Source organism: Babylonia areolata, chromosome 14, assembly GCF_041734735.1.
Source record: "Babylonia areolata isolate BAREFJ2019XMU chromosome 14, ASM4173473v1, whole genome shotgun sequence".
In the NCBI taxonomy this organism is placed as follows: Eukaryota; Metazoa; Mollusca; class Gastropoda; order Neogastropoda; family Buccinidae; genus Babylonia; species Babylonia areolata.
The window spans coordinates 6475094-6489395 of NC_134889.1; positions in this window are offsets into that span (position 1 = coordinate 6475094).

A 14302-nucleotide genomic window follows, 5' to 3' on the forward strand; every position below is an offset into this window, starting at 1 on the left:
CTTCAGTATAAGAGCCTTCCGCTTGCAATATTTTTGATGATGATAATTGGGGTGAAACGCTGTTAACGTCGTCCTCTTTCGCCGTTCGTATGGAGAGAGTTAAGACGCTTATTTGCCAATGGTGGTGTCTGTGAGGGCCTGGGTTCGAATCCCGCTCTCGCCCTCTCTCCCAAGTTTGACCGGAAAATCAAACTGAGCGTCTAGTCATCCGGATGAGATGATAAATCGAGGTCCCGTGTGCAGCACGCACTGAAAAATATATATGACAGTCAGTCGTGTCCGACTATGATCGTCAGATCAGCGGAGGAGGCAACTGCTGTCCCGACTATATGGGCTAGAATTTGATTATAGTGGAGAGTGTCTTACCCAAGTTACATCCCCGCTACATCTCGGCCATGAGGGTTTTAGGACAGTCGGCGCTGGGATGGTTCCCAAAGACCAACTCGCCCACAAGGCTGCAGCACTAAGAGCCAGTGCAATTTTGCCACCTAGTTTGAGAGTCATAGTCCTTCACAAAAGACTAAGCTTTAAATGGTTTCCCATTGACTGGAGAAACCACGGATAATACAGCTCTCACTTTGCTGTTGGCCCAAATGTAAACTTATGTCAATCTGTGATATAAGCCGAGTGTTGGGCCTGAAAAATAAACATGTGGCAACATTAGTGTTGTCCTCTGGCAAGATTCTGTGGAAGAAATCCACTCTGAGAGGTGGGCAACACAAATATATATTCATGCACTCGAGGCTTGACTAAGTGGGGGTGGGGTGGGGTGGGGGTTCAGTACGTGTGTGTGGGTCGAGAGCCATTTTGGGGTCAAAGTTCAAAGTGTTCCGGTACACCCCTTTCCTTATACTACTTTATTAGTTATTTGTTTATATATTTCTTTATTTTATTTTATTTTTTTTTGTACGACTATAGTTGACTTCATCAAGTTTTTTTCGCCTTATACATATTATTATTATTAGTAGTAGTTCTTTTTTTTTTTTTTAAATGTATTTATCTATTATCATTATTATTATTATTTTATTTATTTATTTATTTATTTTTTTTTTTTCATTGTATTTCTTTTTTGTTTTCAAGGCCTGACTAAGTGCGTTGGGTTACGCTGCTGGTTAGGCAATTGCTTGGCAGCTGTGGTGTAGCGTATATGGATTATGTCCGAACGCAGTGACACCTCCTTGAGCTACTGAAACTGAAACTGAAACTACTTTGGGTTACTGATGCTGTTTGTCATGCATATGATATATACAGGGTTTCAAACCTGATATGGCCCTGTGTGGTCGGCTAGACTTAACGCAGACTAATGAACGGCACAGCTACAAAAACTGTCGCATCAATAAAATTTTACAGGACGTAATTTCACAAACTAACACATTAACCGCATCAAGGAAATCGTAACTGAACGCAATTTCACAGACTAACACATTAATCGCATCACTGAATAAAATCGTAACTGGACGCAATTTCACAGACTAACACATTAATCGCATCACTGAATAAAATCGTAACTGGACGCAATTTCACAGACAAACACATTAATCGCATCAAGGAAATCGTAGCTGGACGTCGTTTCACAAACTAACACATTAATAGCACATACATACACACACACTCCCATCAACCCACTGACGGACATACACACACACACACACACACACACCTGACTCGAGCATACACGCACACACAGATAGATAAACAGAGATGAGAGGGATCGTGTAGATGAACTATCAATCTTTTTGGCAGAATCATCAGAACGGTGTGTATGATGTGTTATACCCTGTGCTATGTTACAAACTTTTCTTTTGTATTTGATTTCATATTCATTTTGATATTGTCGATTCTTCAGTTGTGTGTGTGTGTGTGTGAGAGAGAGACTGGAGAGAGAGAGAGAGAGAGGGAGAGGGAGACGCTTTGATGTTTTACTGTCATTGACTGTACAGTCCTTGTGACAGGGGGGAACAATACATTAACAGGAAACATAAGATCAAACAAAGAAACATAATATAAATCAACATTCTCATCACACACACACACAATGTATATACCGAAAATGGGACAAACATAAATCAGCTGATCACTTCGGTCAGCTCGACCATCCAAAATGAATAAATAGTTTTGCATACAGAGAGAGAGACACACACACGCACACACACACACACAGAGAGAGAGAGAGAGAGAGAGAAACAGAGAGAGAGACGCTTTGACGCTGAAGCATATATACATAACCAGTGTCCCTAGAGATCTGTTTTTGATTTTGAGATTAAAGAAAAGAATAGAACCTGCATGTGTTGTGTCTCTTGTTTTCCGCTGAGTTTCACACAACCTCTTTTTCTTTCTTTTTTTTTTTTGTTTTTGTTTATTTAAAGATCATTTTTGACTCACTTGTGTAAACAAAGTGAGTCTATGTTTTAACCCGGTGTTCGGTTGTGTGTGTGTGTGTGTGTGTGTGTGTGTGGTAAACTTTAACATTGACATTTTCTCTGCAAATACTTTGTCAGTTGACACCAAATTAAGCATAAAAATAGGAAACATTCAGTTCTTTCCAGTCATCTTGTTTAAAACAATATTGCACCTCTGGGATGGGCACAAAAAAAGAAAAAAGAAAAAAAAGAAGCCTAATTATATGCAAACTGCATTTACTGTTATATTTATATTTTTTGTATTCTCTAAACTTGGCACTTTGATCTGATATTCTGACCCAACAACAAGAGCAGTTATTATTATCATCTTTTGTTCAAACAGGAACTTCTTTTGCTAAACATGGAAGTTTTATTTATTTTGCAAACGTTTTGGTGCGGATAGTAAAAAAAGGGAAATTACTCTGTAATTAATGCTAGGGGACTTAATTTGCTTTAAACTGATCTTTCTCATCTTAAACATTAAATTTTGAAATTATACTCAGTACATAAAAAGCTTGGATTTAAAAATTTTTTTTTTATCTATCTTTTTTTTATGCATGACTGTCAAAAAGAACCAATGTCAAACTCGACCAGCTAGAAGCACAAAGGAGTAATCGTATTGCTGATGGAAACTCTGCATAGGCAAACAGAACGACGGATAAGCAACGCCCGAAAACGGAGTATGGCTGCCTTCCTGACGTGGTTAAAAAAGGAAACGCATGTAAAACTCCACTCGTACAGACATAGCTGCGAGGTGCAGCCCACGGTCACATAAGGAGGAGAAGGAGGAGGAGGAAGAAAGGAAGAAGAAGAAGAAGAAGACACTGTTTAGTCGAATGGACAAAAAGTATTTTATGCAAAGATTTCATTGTTTATTTACTCTTTTGTTTATGAGCAAAACAACACAAGTTTTGGTGGAGATAGGCAAAAATCATAAGTGGACGAAGTCAACAAATTTCAGTTACATACTTGCAAAACTGGCTGAGTTATGAAGATTTAAATGAATTTGCCTGTTACAGACTAATGAACGGCACAGCTACAAAAACTGTCGCATCAATAAAATTGTACAGGACGTAATTTCACAAACTAGCACATTAATCGCATCAATGAAATCGTAACTGAACGCAATTTCACAGACTAACACATTAATCGCATCACTGAATAAAATCGTAACTGGACGCAATTTCGCAAATTAACACAATAATCACATCACTGAATAAAATCGTAACTGGACGCAATTTCGCAAACTAGCACATTAATCGCATCAATGAAATCGTAACTGAACGCAATTTCACAGACTAACACATTAATCGCATCACTGAATAAAATCGTAACTGGACGCAGTTTCACAGACAAACACATTAATCGCATCAATAAAATCGTAGCTGGACGTCGTTTCACAAACTAACGCATTAATAGCACATACATACACACACACACCCATCAACCCACTGACGGACATGCACACACACCCACCCACACACACACACCTTACTCGAGCACACACGCACAAACGCGCGCACGCACGCGAACAAGTATTGTTGAAAATGATAACACGATCTTTATATAAAGTCACGGGAATACGCAATCTTTTTCTTTTCTTCTTTCACCTAGTAATTTGTGTATGTGTGTGTATGTGTGCGCCCGCGAGTGTGCTTGGGTCCGACCTTGTGTGTGTGTGTGTGTGTGTGTGTGTGTGTGTGTGTGCGTGCGTGCAGAGTGGTTGGGTGGGGTGAGAAGGGAGGTGGAATGGTAAAGAGATCAGGTGGGTGATCAATCAACTCACACACACACACACACACACACACACACACACACACACACACACACACACACACACACACACACACACACACACACAACAAACAACCAAAAAAAACCAACAACAAAACAATAACAGAGAAAACAACAACACAACAACAAAAATATCCTTGAACACAAAGGGAGATAGGTCTGACTAAATACTTTCTTCAGATGGACGTGCTTACTGCCCCTTTACTCCCACTGAGGAGAGAAACCCCAACAGTCTTGCAGCACCAAAATCAAGGTAAGAAATTCGGACCACACCAGTGGCGTGCATTTGAAACGAACCCCCCCTCCCCCCGCCCCTAATAATTTTGTGTGACAGTTAAATATTTAATGAAGAAGGAGGAGGAGGAAGAAGAAGATGAAATCGTAACTGGACGCAATTTTACAAACGATCACATTAACTCTTTCCATACGAACGGCTAAAGAGACGACGTTAACAGCGTTTCACCCCAATTACCATCATCAAAATATTGCAAGCGGAAGGCTCTTATACTGAAGACGTGAATGTTGACAAAGAATACCACAATTCTGACGACGGAAGCTAAAGGTTGGGTCATTCAGACACCCACTGGACATCCGAGGGGTCTGTGTAGAGGAGAAGAGAGGACTGGCTGTACTGAGTGAGTTAATCGTATCACTGATTAAAATCGTAAATGGACGCAATTTCAGAAACACAATAATAAGATAATACACTAGGCACAGCTACACAAACTGTCGCATCCATATTAATCTTGAGCTTTCACCGGCTCTGCAATCATAAACACATGTCATATATCATGTTTATTGTCATATCGTATATATCAAGCCAATCTATATAGATTTTCATTTGAATGCACATGGCTCCCTCAGTTTCCTTGTCCAAAAATAAGGTAAGAGATTCGGACTACACCATCGGCGTGTGCGTTTGAAAAGATAGATAAATAAGTAACGATAAAAAAATAAGTGTTTACTGTGACGACTACAGGACATATATGGACACATGGCGACGTTGACGGAAAACGTCTTTCTTTTTTTTCTTTTTTTCTTTTCTCCCTTTCTATTCTTTTGGAAACAATTTGTGTTCACCAAGCCATATCTGACATTCTACAACACCTGTTTGAGGCGCATCTACAAGATCCGATGGCAGGAAAAGATCCGAAACGAACATCTGTGGGAGCGGGCGGGACAGGAACCAGTGGCCAAGCAGATACTGCGGAGGAAGTGGGGCTGGATCGGACACACCCCCAGGAAGCCAGCGTCCAGCATCACACGCCAAGCCCTGACCTGGAACCCGCAGGGAAAGAGGAAGAGAGGCCGGCCTCGCAACAGCTGGAGGCGAGATACCGAGGCAGAGCTGAAGCAGCAAGGGACCAACTGGACTGGAATGGCCAGAACAGCCCAGAACAGAGAGCGATGGCGAGGGGTCGTTGATTGCCTATGCTCCACCAGGAGCGATGGGCAAAATGAATGAATGAATGAAGCCATATCTTGTTTCCCTTTGTTTCAGGATGAACAGATTGAAGACAACAACAGCACGTGCAATCTGGAGAAATGCGGGGAAGCAAACCACGTTCATGCATCTCGACACAGGTTGTTGAGTGGAGGGACAGCTTCCGAAATTAATTAACTGAAGTGACAACAAGCTCACACCAGTGCCATGTCGTGCAAAGCCATATTCTTATCGCTAGTATTTCGTTCTGAAGATGCTGCATTGCATTCTCTTTTTAAAAGCAAAATTTCACCAGTCATAATTATCACATACACACACACTCACAAACACACACACGCGCGCGGGGGGTATCGACACGGGGGAGTATCGGGCTGGGGCAGTATCGACACGGGGGAGTATTGACACGGGGGAGTATCAGGCCAGGGGAGTATTGACACGGGGGAGCATCGACACAATGGAGTATTGAAACGGGAGAGTATCGGGCCAGGGGAATATCGACACGGGGGAGTATCGACATGGGGCAGTATCGACATGGGGGAGTATCAACACGGGGGAGTACTGACACGGGGGACTATTGACACGGGGGAGTATCGGGCCGGGGGAGTATCGACACGGGGAGTATCAACTCGGGGGAGTATCCACACGGGGAAGTACTGACACGGGGGAGTATCGACACGGGGGAGTATCGACATGGGGGAGTATCCACACGGGGAAGTACTGACACGGGGGAGTATCGGGCCGGGGGAGTATCGACATGGGGGAATATCGACACAGGGGAGTATCGACACGGGGGAGTATAGACATGGGGGAGTATCGAAACAGGGGAGTATTGAAACGGGAGAGTATCGGGCCAGGGGAGTATCGACACGGGGGAGTATCGACACAGGGGAGTATCAGGCCACGGGAGTATTGACATGGGGGAGTATCGACATGGGGGAATATCGACATGGGGGAATATCGACACAGGGGAGTATTGACACGGGGGAGTATCGACACGGGGGAGTATCGGGCCGGGGGAGTATCGACATGGGGGAGTATTGACACGGGGGAGTATCGACACGGGGAAGTACTGGCACGGGGAAGTATCGGGCCGGGGGAGTATCGGCATGGGGGAATATCGATACGGGGGAATATCGACACAGGGGAGTATCGGCATGGGGGAGTATTGACACAGGGGAGTACTGACACGGGGGAGTATCGGGCCGGGGGAGTATTGACACGGGGCAGTATCGACATGAGGGATTATCGACACAGGGGAATATCGACACGGGGGAGTATCGACACGGGGGAATATCGACACAGGGGAGTATTGACACAGGGGAGTATTGAAACGGGAGAGTATCGGGCCGGGGGAGTATCGACATGGGGGATTATCGACACAGGGGAATATCGACACGGGGGAGTATCGACACGGGGGAATATCGACATGAGGGATTATCGACACAGGGGAATATCGACACAGGGGAGTATCGACACAGGGGAGTATCGACACGGGGGAGTATCGGGCCAGGGGAGTATAGGGCCGGGGGAGTATCAACACGGGGGAGTATAGGGCCAGGGGAGTATCGACATGGGGGAGTTTTGGGCCGGGGGAGTATCGGGCCAGGGGAGTATCGACGTGGGGGAGTATCGACACAGGGGAGTATCGACACAGGGGAGTATCGACACAGGGGAGTATCGACACAGGGGAGTATCGACACGGGGGAGTATCGACACGGGGGAGTATCGACACAGGGGAGTATCGACACGGGGGAGTATCGACTCGCTCCCGGGCAATGTACTCACCGGGTATGCCAAGTTTCCCCTTGTACCTCTATGGACAGTGTCGGAACATCTCGTTCGTTAGTGCATCTATCGACCCCTGGTCAGTGCTGATGGTCAGTCTGTTGACGACAGCGTTATCTGTGTGTGTGTGTGTGTGTGTGTGTGTGTGTGTGTGTGTGTGTGTGTGTGTGTGTGTGTGTGTTTCTCTCTCTCTCTCTCTCTCTCTGTGTGTGTGTGTGTGTGTGTGTGTGTGTGTGTGTGTGTGTGTGTGTGTGTGTGTGTGTGTGTGTGTGTGTGTGTGTGTGTGTTTTAGGGGGTTGGGTGTGGAGGAGGGGTTCACAATTCCGTAACCACCACGTAGGTTTTGTTACACAGTTATATATCGTTGTTGCTGTATGATGCTGTATGATGCTGTCACCGGGCTGGGCCAGAAGGAAGGTGTGATAATGAGTGCCAGTTTGTTAGAGCATTTGATGAATGAATGAAAGAATGAATAGATGGATGGATGGATGGATGAGTCGATGAACGAACGAACGAACGAATGAACTGAATGCGTCGGTTGGGTCAGTGTGTCAGTCTATTACAGCGATAAGTAAGTAATTGAGTGAGTAAGTAAGTGAGTGAGTGAGTGAGTGAGTGAGTGAGTGAGTAAGTAAGTAAGTGAGTGAGTGAGTAAGTGAGTAAGTCAGTCAGTCAGTCAGTGAGTGAGTGAGTCAGTCAGTGAGTGAGTGAGTGAGTGAGTGAGTAAGTAAGTGAGTGAGTGAGTGAGTGAGTAAGTAAGTAAGTAAGTAAGCGAATAAAAAAAGGGCGTCGCTTTGGTCAGAAACTGTCAGAATGAATGTCACTTTGTTGCACCAATGGGTAACTAGCTAGCTAACTAGCTAGCTAACTAGAAAACTGGCACACTGACTGACTGACTGACTGACTAATAAACTAAACAAATATTTCGGTTAGGTCAGAGGGACTGAGTAATGAGAGAGTGAGAGAGACACACACAAAGAGAAAGACAGATAGATTATAGGGAGATAGTGATGAGAGCTAGATACAGATTCGAAGAGAGAGGGACGGAGGTAGACAGAGAGAGGGGGAGGGGAGAGAGGGGGGTCGTGGGGGGTGGGTGGGAGGAGAACGCGGAAGGAGAGAGAGAGAGAGAGGGGACGAACAGGCCTTGCGCGTGCGAGCGAGCGAACCAAACCGAACTCGCTGGGGTATCATGACTTCGATTTTTTTGTTCTTCCCAACAGCCGACCGCTTGAGCGATTGGTAACGACCCACTAACTCTGATAAAGCTGCAGAAACTCGAGCAGCAGTCGGCACTTTTGTCTTAGTCCTAAGATCAAACGGCGCTTTCTCTGGAACGCTCACTCTCACAGACACAAAGAAAAAAAAACAAACCCAAACCCCTTGTAACTCTTCTTCGCGGAAGCAGACAAAGCACTATCAGCCCACAACAAGCAGACGACACTCTAGCTTTGGAGAAGAGGAGAATTCGCGAACGACAAAATTAATTCACGGATGTGCAACACTGTTAACGCTTGCTGAGAATCGCCACGATTTTATAAAATAGCTTTTGCAATTTGGTGGACGGACATTGGGACGTTTTTTGTGTTTGGTTTTCTGGCGGAGAGCTTTAAGTGAAATCTCTCCAGTGTCGATCTTGATAACAAGTACGAGTGTGTGTGTGCGCGTGCGAGAAAATGGAAGAGCGACATGCAACTCAGAGGGCAAGCACCGGGAAAGGCCAGTCCGGAATTATTGGGGGTGAGTTGGTTGTCTGTCTCTTTGTGGATGTTTGTGCTCCATGTTTGTCTCTGTCTTTGCCTGTCTGTTCTGTCTCTTTGTGGACGCATGTGCACTGTCTCTGCTTATCTCTCTGTCTCTGCCTGTCTGTGTCTGTCTCTTTGTGGACGTTTATCCGGTGCCTTTGTCTGAGGGAATGTATGTCAGCTCTCCGTCTCTGTATCTAAGATAAGATGAAAAAAAGAAAATAATAACTTTATTATCTCCAATTAGAGAAATTTGGTCAGGTGCATTATCTGTCTGTCTGTCTGTCTGTCTCTCTCACATTCTTTCTCTCCTTCCATGCCCCTTTTTCATTCTCTTCGAACGAGAGGGGTTCAGGGCTTAAGTTCAGTAAGAAAAAGATAGGGTATAAGGTGCGCAAACTGTCAAACATACATTAGAGGCGTGTCTTTTAAGCTACTGTTATAAAACTGTGAAACATAATCTTGCAAGAGAAGGGTAAGTTTAGAAATATATTTAATAAAAGAATGAGAATATAAAGTAAGAGTTGTACAAAATATTGTACAGTTCCTATGACAATTATAATAATGGTGTTTCTTTTTCTTATTGTGGCATTAAACTTGGGATACGTTCACAGTGGATACGTTACTGCATACACTCGATGAGATGTAAAGAAGAAATCGTCATTACCTCTGTTTTGTTTCACCAAGACGAACCAAGCGTCTCTTTGAAAAACGATTCTAATATTGAGAAACTGACCACCATCTTATCAGCTGGGAAACTCGGATGGTGATGATGATATGAGTACTTACAGAGCGCCTATCCTCGGTCGGAGACCAAGCAAAAATCGCTTTACAAACACGGAGTCATTTGCACAACAGGCTGCCTATATGGGTAGAGCCGACAGACTGCTGCCACTTGGGCGCTCATCATTTGTTTCCTGTGTCATTCAATCAGGTTTCAGTCACACACACACTACACACTCATACAGACAAGTAACATTTTACGTGTATGACCGTTTTTTTCTATTTACCTCGCCATTTAGGCAGCCATACTCCGCTTTTTGGGGGCGTTTATGGTGGGTATGTTCTTGTTTCCATAACCCACCGAATCTTGACGTGGATTACAGGTTCTTTAACGTGTGTATTTGATCCCGTGAACCCTGATGGTCCCTATTTGTTGTTGAGAAATTAACACACGGTTAGAAGAGTTTCGTGATTCCTTGATCTTTAACGGACCCCCCCCCCCTCCCACTTCACACGCCTCTCGCCCCCCCCCCTCCTACCCCCCACCCCACCCGTAGGGATGTTGGGTGGGATGTCAGTACAGACAGTATCCCCACCCTGTGGAAAATCTGTGTTTGAAATTCTCTCTTTTCTATCGCTGTCTTTGTTTCCGACCCTTTCCTTTTCTGTTTGTCTCTTCTCCTTTACTTTCCTGTCGTGCTGGTCTGTTCACCTTCATTTTTGACTCACTTGTGTAAACAAAGTGAGTCTATGTTTTAACCCGGTGTTCGGTTGTCTGTGTGTGTGTGTGTGTGTGTGTGTGTGTGTGTGTGTGTGTCCGTGTGTCTGTGTGTCCGTGGTACACTTTAACATTGACATTTTCCCTGCAAATACTTTGTCAGCTGACACCAAATTTGGCATAAAAATAGGAAAAATTCAGTTCTTTCCAGTCATCTTGTTTAAAACAATATTGCACCTCTGGGATGGGCACAAAAAATAAATAATGAAGCCTAATTATATGCAAACTGCATTTACTGTTATATTTATATTTTTTGTATTTTCTAAACTTGGCACTTTGACCTCTTATTCTGACCCAACAACAAGAGCAGTCATTATTATCATTTTTTGTTGAAACAGGAACTTCTTTTGCTAAACATGGAAGTTTTATTTATTTTGCAAACGTTTTGGTGCTGATAGTAAAGAAGGGAAATTACTCTGTAATTAATGCTAGGGGACTTAATTTGCTTTAAACTGATCTTTCTCATCTTAAACATTACATTTTGAAATTATACTCAAAACATAAAAAGCTTGGATTTTGTTTTGTTTTGTTTAAGTGTATCACAAGTGAGTCTTGAAGGCCTTGCCTCTCTTGTTCTGTCTTCTCTTCCTCGTTTTATTTCTGCATTGTTGGTCTTTTTAATGACAATAATAATGATAGTAATAATAATGTACTTTTATATAGCGCCCTTTCTCTCTGTGAGCTCAGGGCGCTTTACATGAAAGAAAAAGATCACAAGTTACGTAAAACATTCATGACCACTCTTTCTCAACACTCCCGCTCCCACCCCCCACCCCCCCCCACACACACACTCTCCCCCTTCCACTCTTCATACATCCAAAGTGAGCTGACATGGGTGGTGTTGGAGAACAAGTAAGCTGAGAGTGCTTATAGATAGGTTTTAAAAAGATGAGTTGTTAGTGATGAGCGAAAAGCAGAGATAGAATCAGATGCACGGATATGATGAGGAAGGTTGTTCCGGATGTGAGGAGCAGCAGTGAAGAAAGAACGTTCACCATAGGTTCTTGCGTTGACACGAGGAAGTTTCAAAAGGTACCGAAATTTGTTCTCGAAAGCTTGGATTTCTTTTGTATCTTTTCTTATACTGGACACTCGGGTATTCTTACTTTATTTTTTTTTTTTTAAAGCGCCAATGGCGTGTGATGTGCCCGGTGGTAATTTTTGTTTTCGTGTGCCTGTTATCATGAAATGATTGTATGTGTGATTTTGTGTATTGTGTATAATTGTATTTATGTTCAAAATAGTTTCTTTTAATCCTCTGTCAAAAAATGGACTTTTCGGTGAACGGCAGACCCGAGGTTCACGTGCACGAATGTGACCATTACTTGTGCCTCATTTTCTATCCCCGTTTTGTATATAAATTATATCATATTACATTATATTATATTGTATTATTATATTATATATTCATTTATATATATTCATTCATTCATTCATCTGTTTATTTATTTATTTATTTATTTATTCATTTGTTTATTTATTCATTTATTTTCTTCTCACAATGCACGGGATGGATGTGTACAGTAGTTCAGCCCCGATATAGTCATGTGTGGTCGGCTAGGCGATCAGCAACAGTTGAAAAATAAACGATAGATTCGCCGACGAAAACTGATGATAAAATCGTCGACGAAAACTTTTGCCGCTGCGAACTGGTTGCAGCTTCAATTCCATCGTGACGCACGGCGACTTGGACGTGTAGGGTTTGTTTGCCTTGCAGTTTGTGGACTGTCCATACTCTTTATTCGTTACGTTTTTGTGAGCTGTAGCGTTGGTCAAACCAGTGTCCGAAGCACTTCATTGGTTACGTTTTTGTGAGCTGTAACGTTGGTCAAACCAGTGTCCAAAGTTCATTCGTTACGTTTTTGTGAGCTGTAGCGTTGGTCAAATCAGTGTCCGAAGCACTTTATTGGTTATGTCTTTGTGAGCTGAAGCTTTGGTCAAATCAGTGTCCAAAGCACTTTATTCGTTACGTTTTTGTGAGCTGTAGCCTTGGTCAAACCAGTGTCCGAAGCACTTTATTGGTTACGTTTTTGTGAGCTGTAGCGTTGGTCAAATCAGTGTCCGAAGCACTTCATTGGTTACGTTTTTGTGAGCTGTAACGTTGGTCAAACCAGTGTCCGAAGCAGTTCATTCGTTACGTTTTTGTGAGCTGAAGCTTTGGTCAAATCAGTGTCCAAAGCACTTCATTCGTTACGTTTTTGTGAGCTGTAGCTTGGTCAAATCAGTGTCCAAAGCACTTTATTGGTTACGTTTTTGTGAACTGTAGCGTTGGTCAAATCAGTGTCCAAAGCACTTTATTGGTTATGTCTTTGTGAGCTGAAGCTTTATTTCAAATCAGTGTCCAAGCACTTTATTGGTTATGTCTTTGTGAGCTGAAGCTTTATTTACAATCAGTGTCCAAGCACTTTATTGGTCAAGTCTTTGTGAGCTTTAGTTTTGGTCAAATCAGTGTCCAAGCACTTTATTGGTTACGTCTTTGTGAGCTGTAGCTTTGGTCAAACCAGTGCCAGAAGTCTAATCTTTCTCTGTGTCTCTGTGCCTGTCTGCCTGTCTGTCTGTCTGCCATTCTCCCCCTTTCCTCTGTGTGTGCGTGCGTGCGTGCGTGTGTGTATGTGTGTGTGTGTGTGCTTATAGGAGTGTGCATGTAGGAGTGTCCGTATGCGTGCGTGCTTGCGTGTATATGCACGTGTATGTGTCTTTGTCCGCGTGCATGTGTGTGTATGTGTTTATGTGTGTGCTTGCGAGCGTGCGAGAGTGCATGTTTGTGTGTGTGTGTGTGTGTGTGCGCGCGCGCGCGCGTGTGTGTCTGTGTCTCTGTGTGCGCGTGTGTGATACAGTCCGACCTATTCACCTGACTAAATTGTTTTGAATGCTTATGGAAGAAAACAAGTGCAAGTTATATGACATCTGTCATCTATAGAGAACAAAAAACGGTCTTATTGATCTTCACGTATGTCATAGATTGATTGGTAATTCCCTTACGTATTAGCCTGATTTGTGTGAGTGTGACAGAGAGAGAGAGAGAGAGTGTGTGTGTGTGTGTGTGTGTGTGTGCGTGCGCGCACTCGCGCGCGAGTGCGCACGTATGTGTTTGTGTGAGTAGGTGCAAACGTATGTATGTGTGTGCGTGCGTGTACATGTGTGTGTGTGCGCGCGCGCGTGCGTGCACGCTTGCATGTGTGTTGGAGTATTCACCAGACAAAAAAAAAACCCAACAACAACAAAAAACACACAAAAAATATACATATTTTTGTATACATTTATTTACTTTCCTTTCAGGAAGCTTCGAGCACCTTGAGAAATCACTAGCGCGTTGATAGATAAGTGATGCAACGCATTAAGATTGCCAGTTTCAGAATACGGCTTTGAAAACAGACAGAGAGACAGGCAGACAGACAGACAGACAGACAGACAGAGACAGAGAGAATCAGTAAATTTGATATGCCACAGGCAGGAAATCCCAGGCGAACAACCATTTTTTTTCTGTAGACTGAACATGTTTTATTTTTATTTTCATCTACTTAAAAAATAAGTCACACTTTAAAAAAAAGGTAGGTTTATAACGGTTACCTGCGACGCTCTGGGCTTTGCTCCAGAGTTGATTGATGAGTTGTGTGTCCCAAGGCATTTTTCG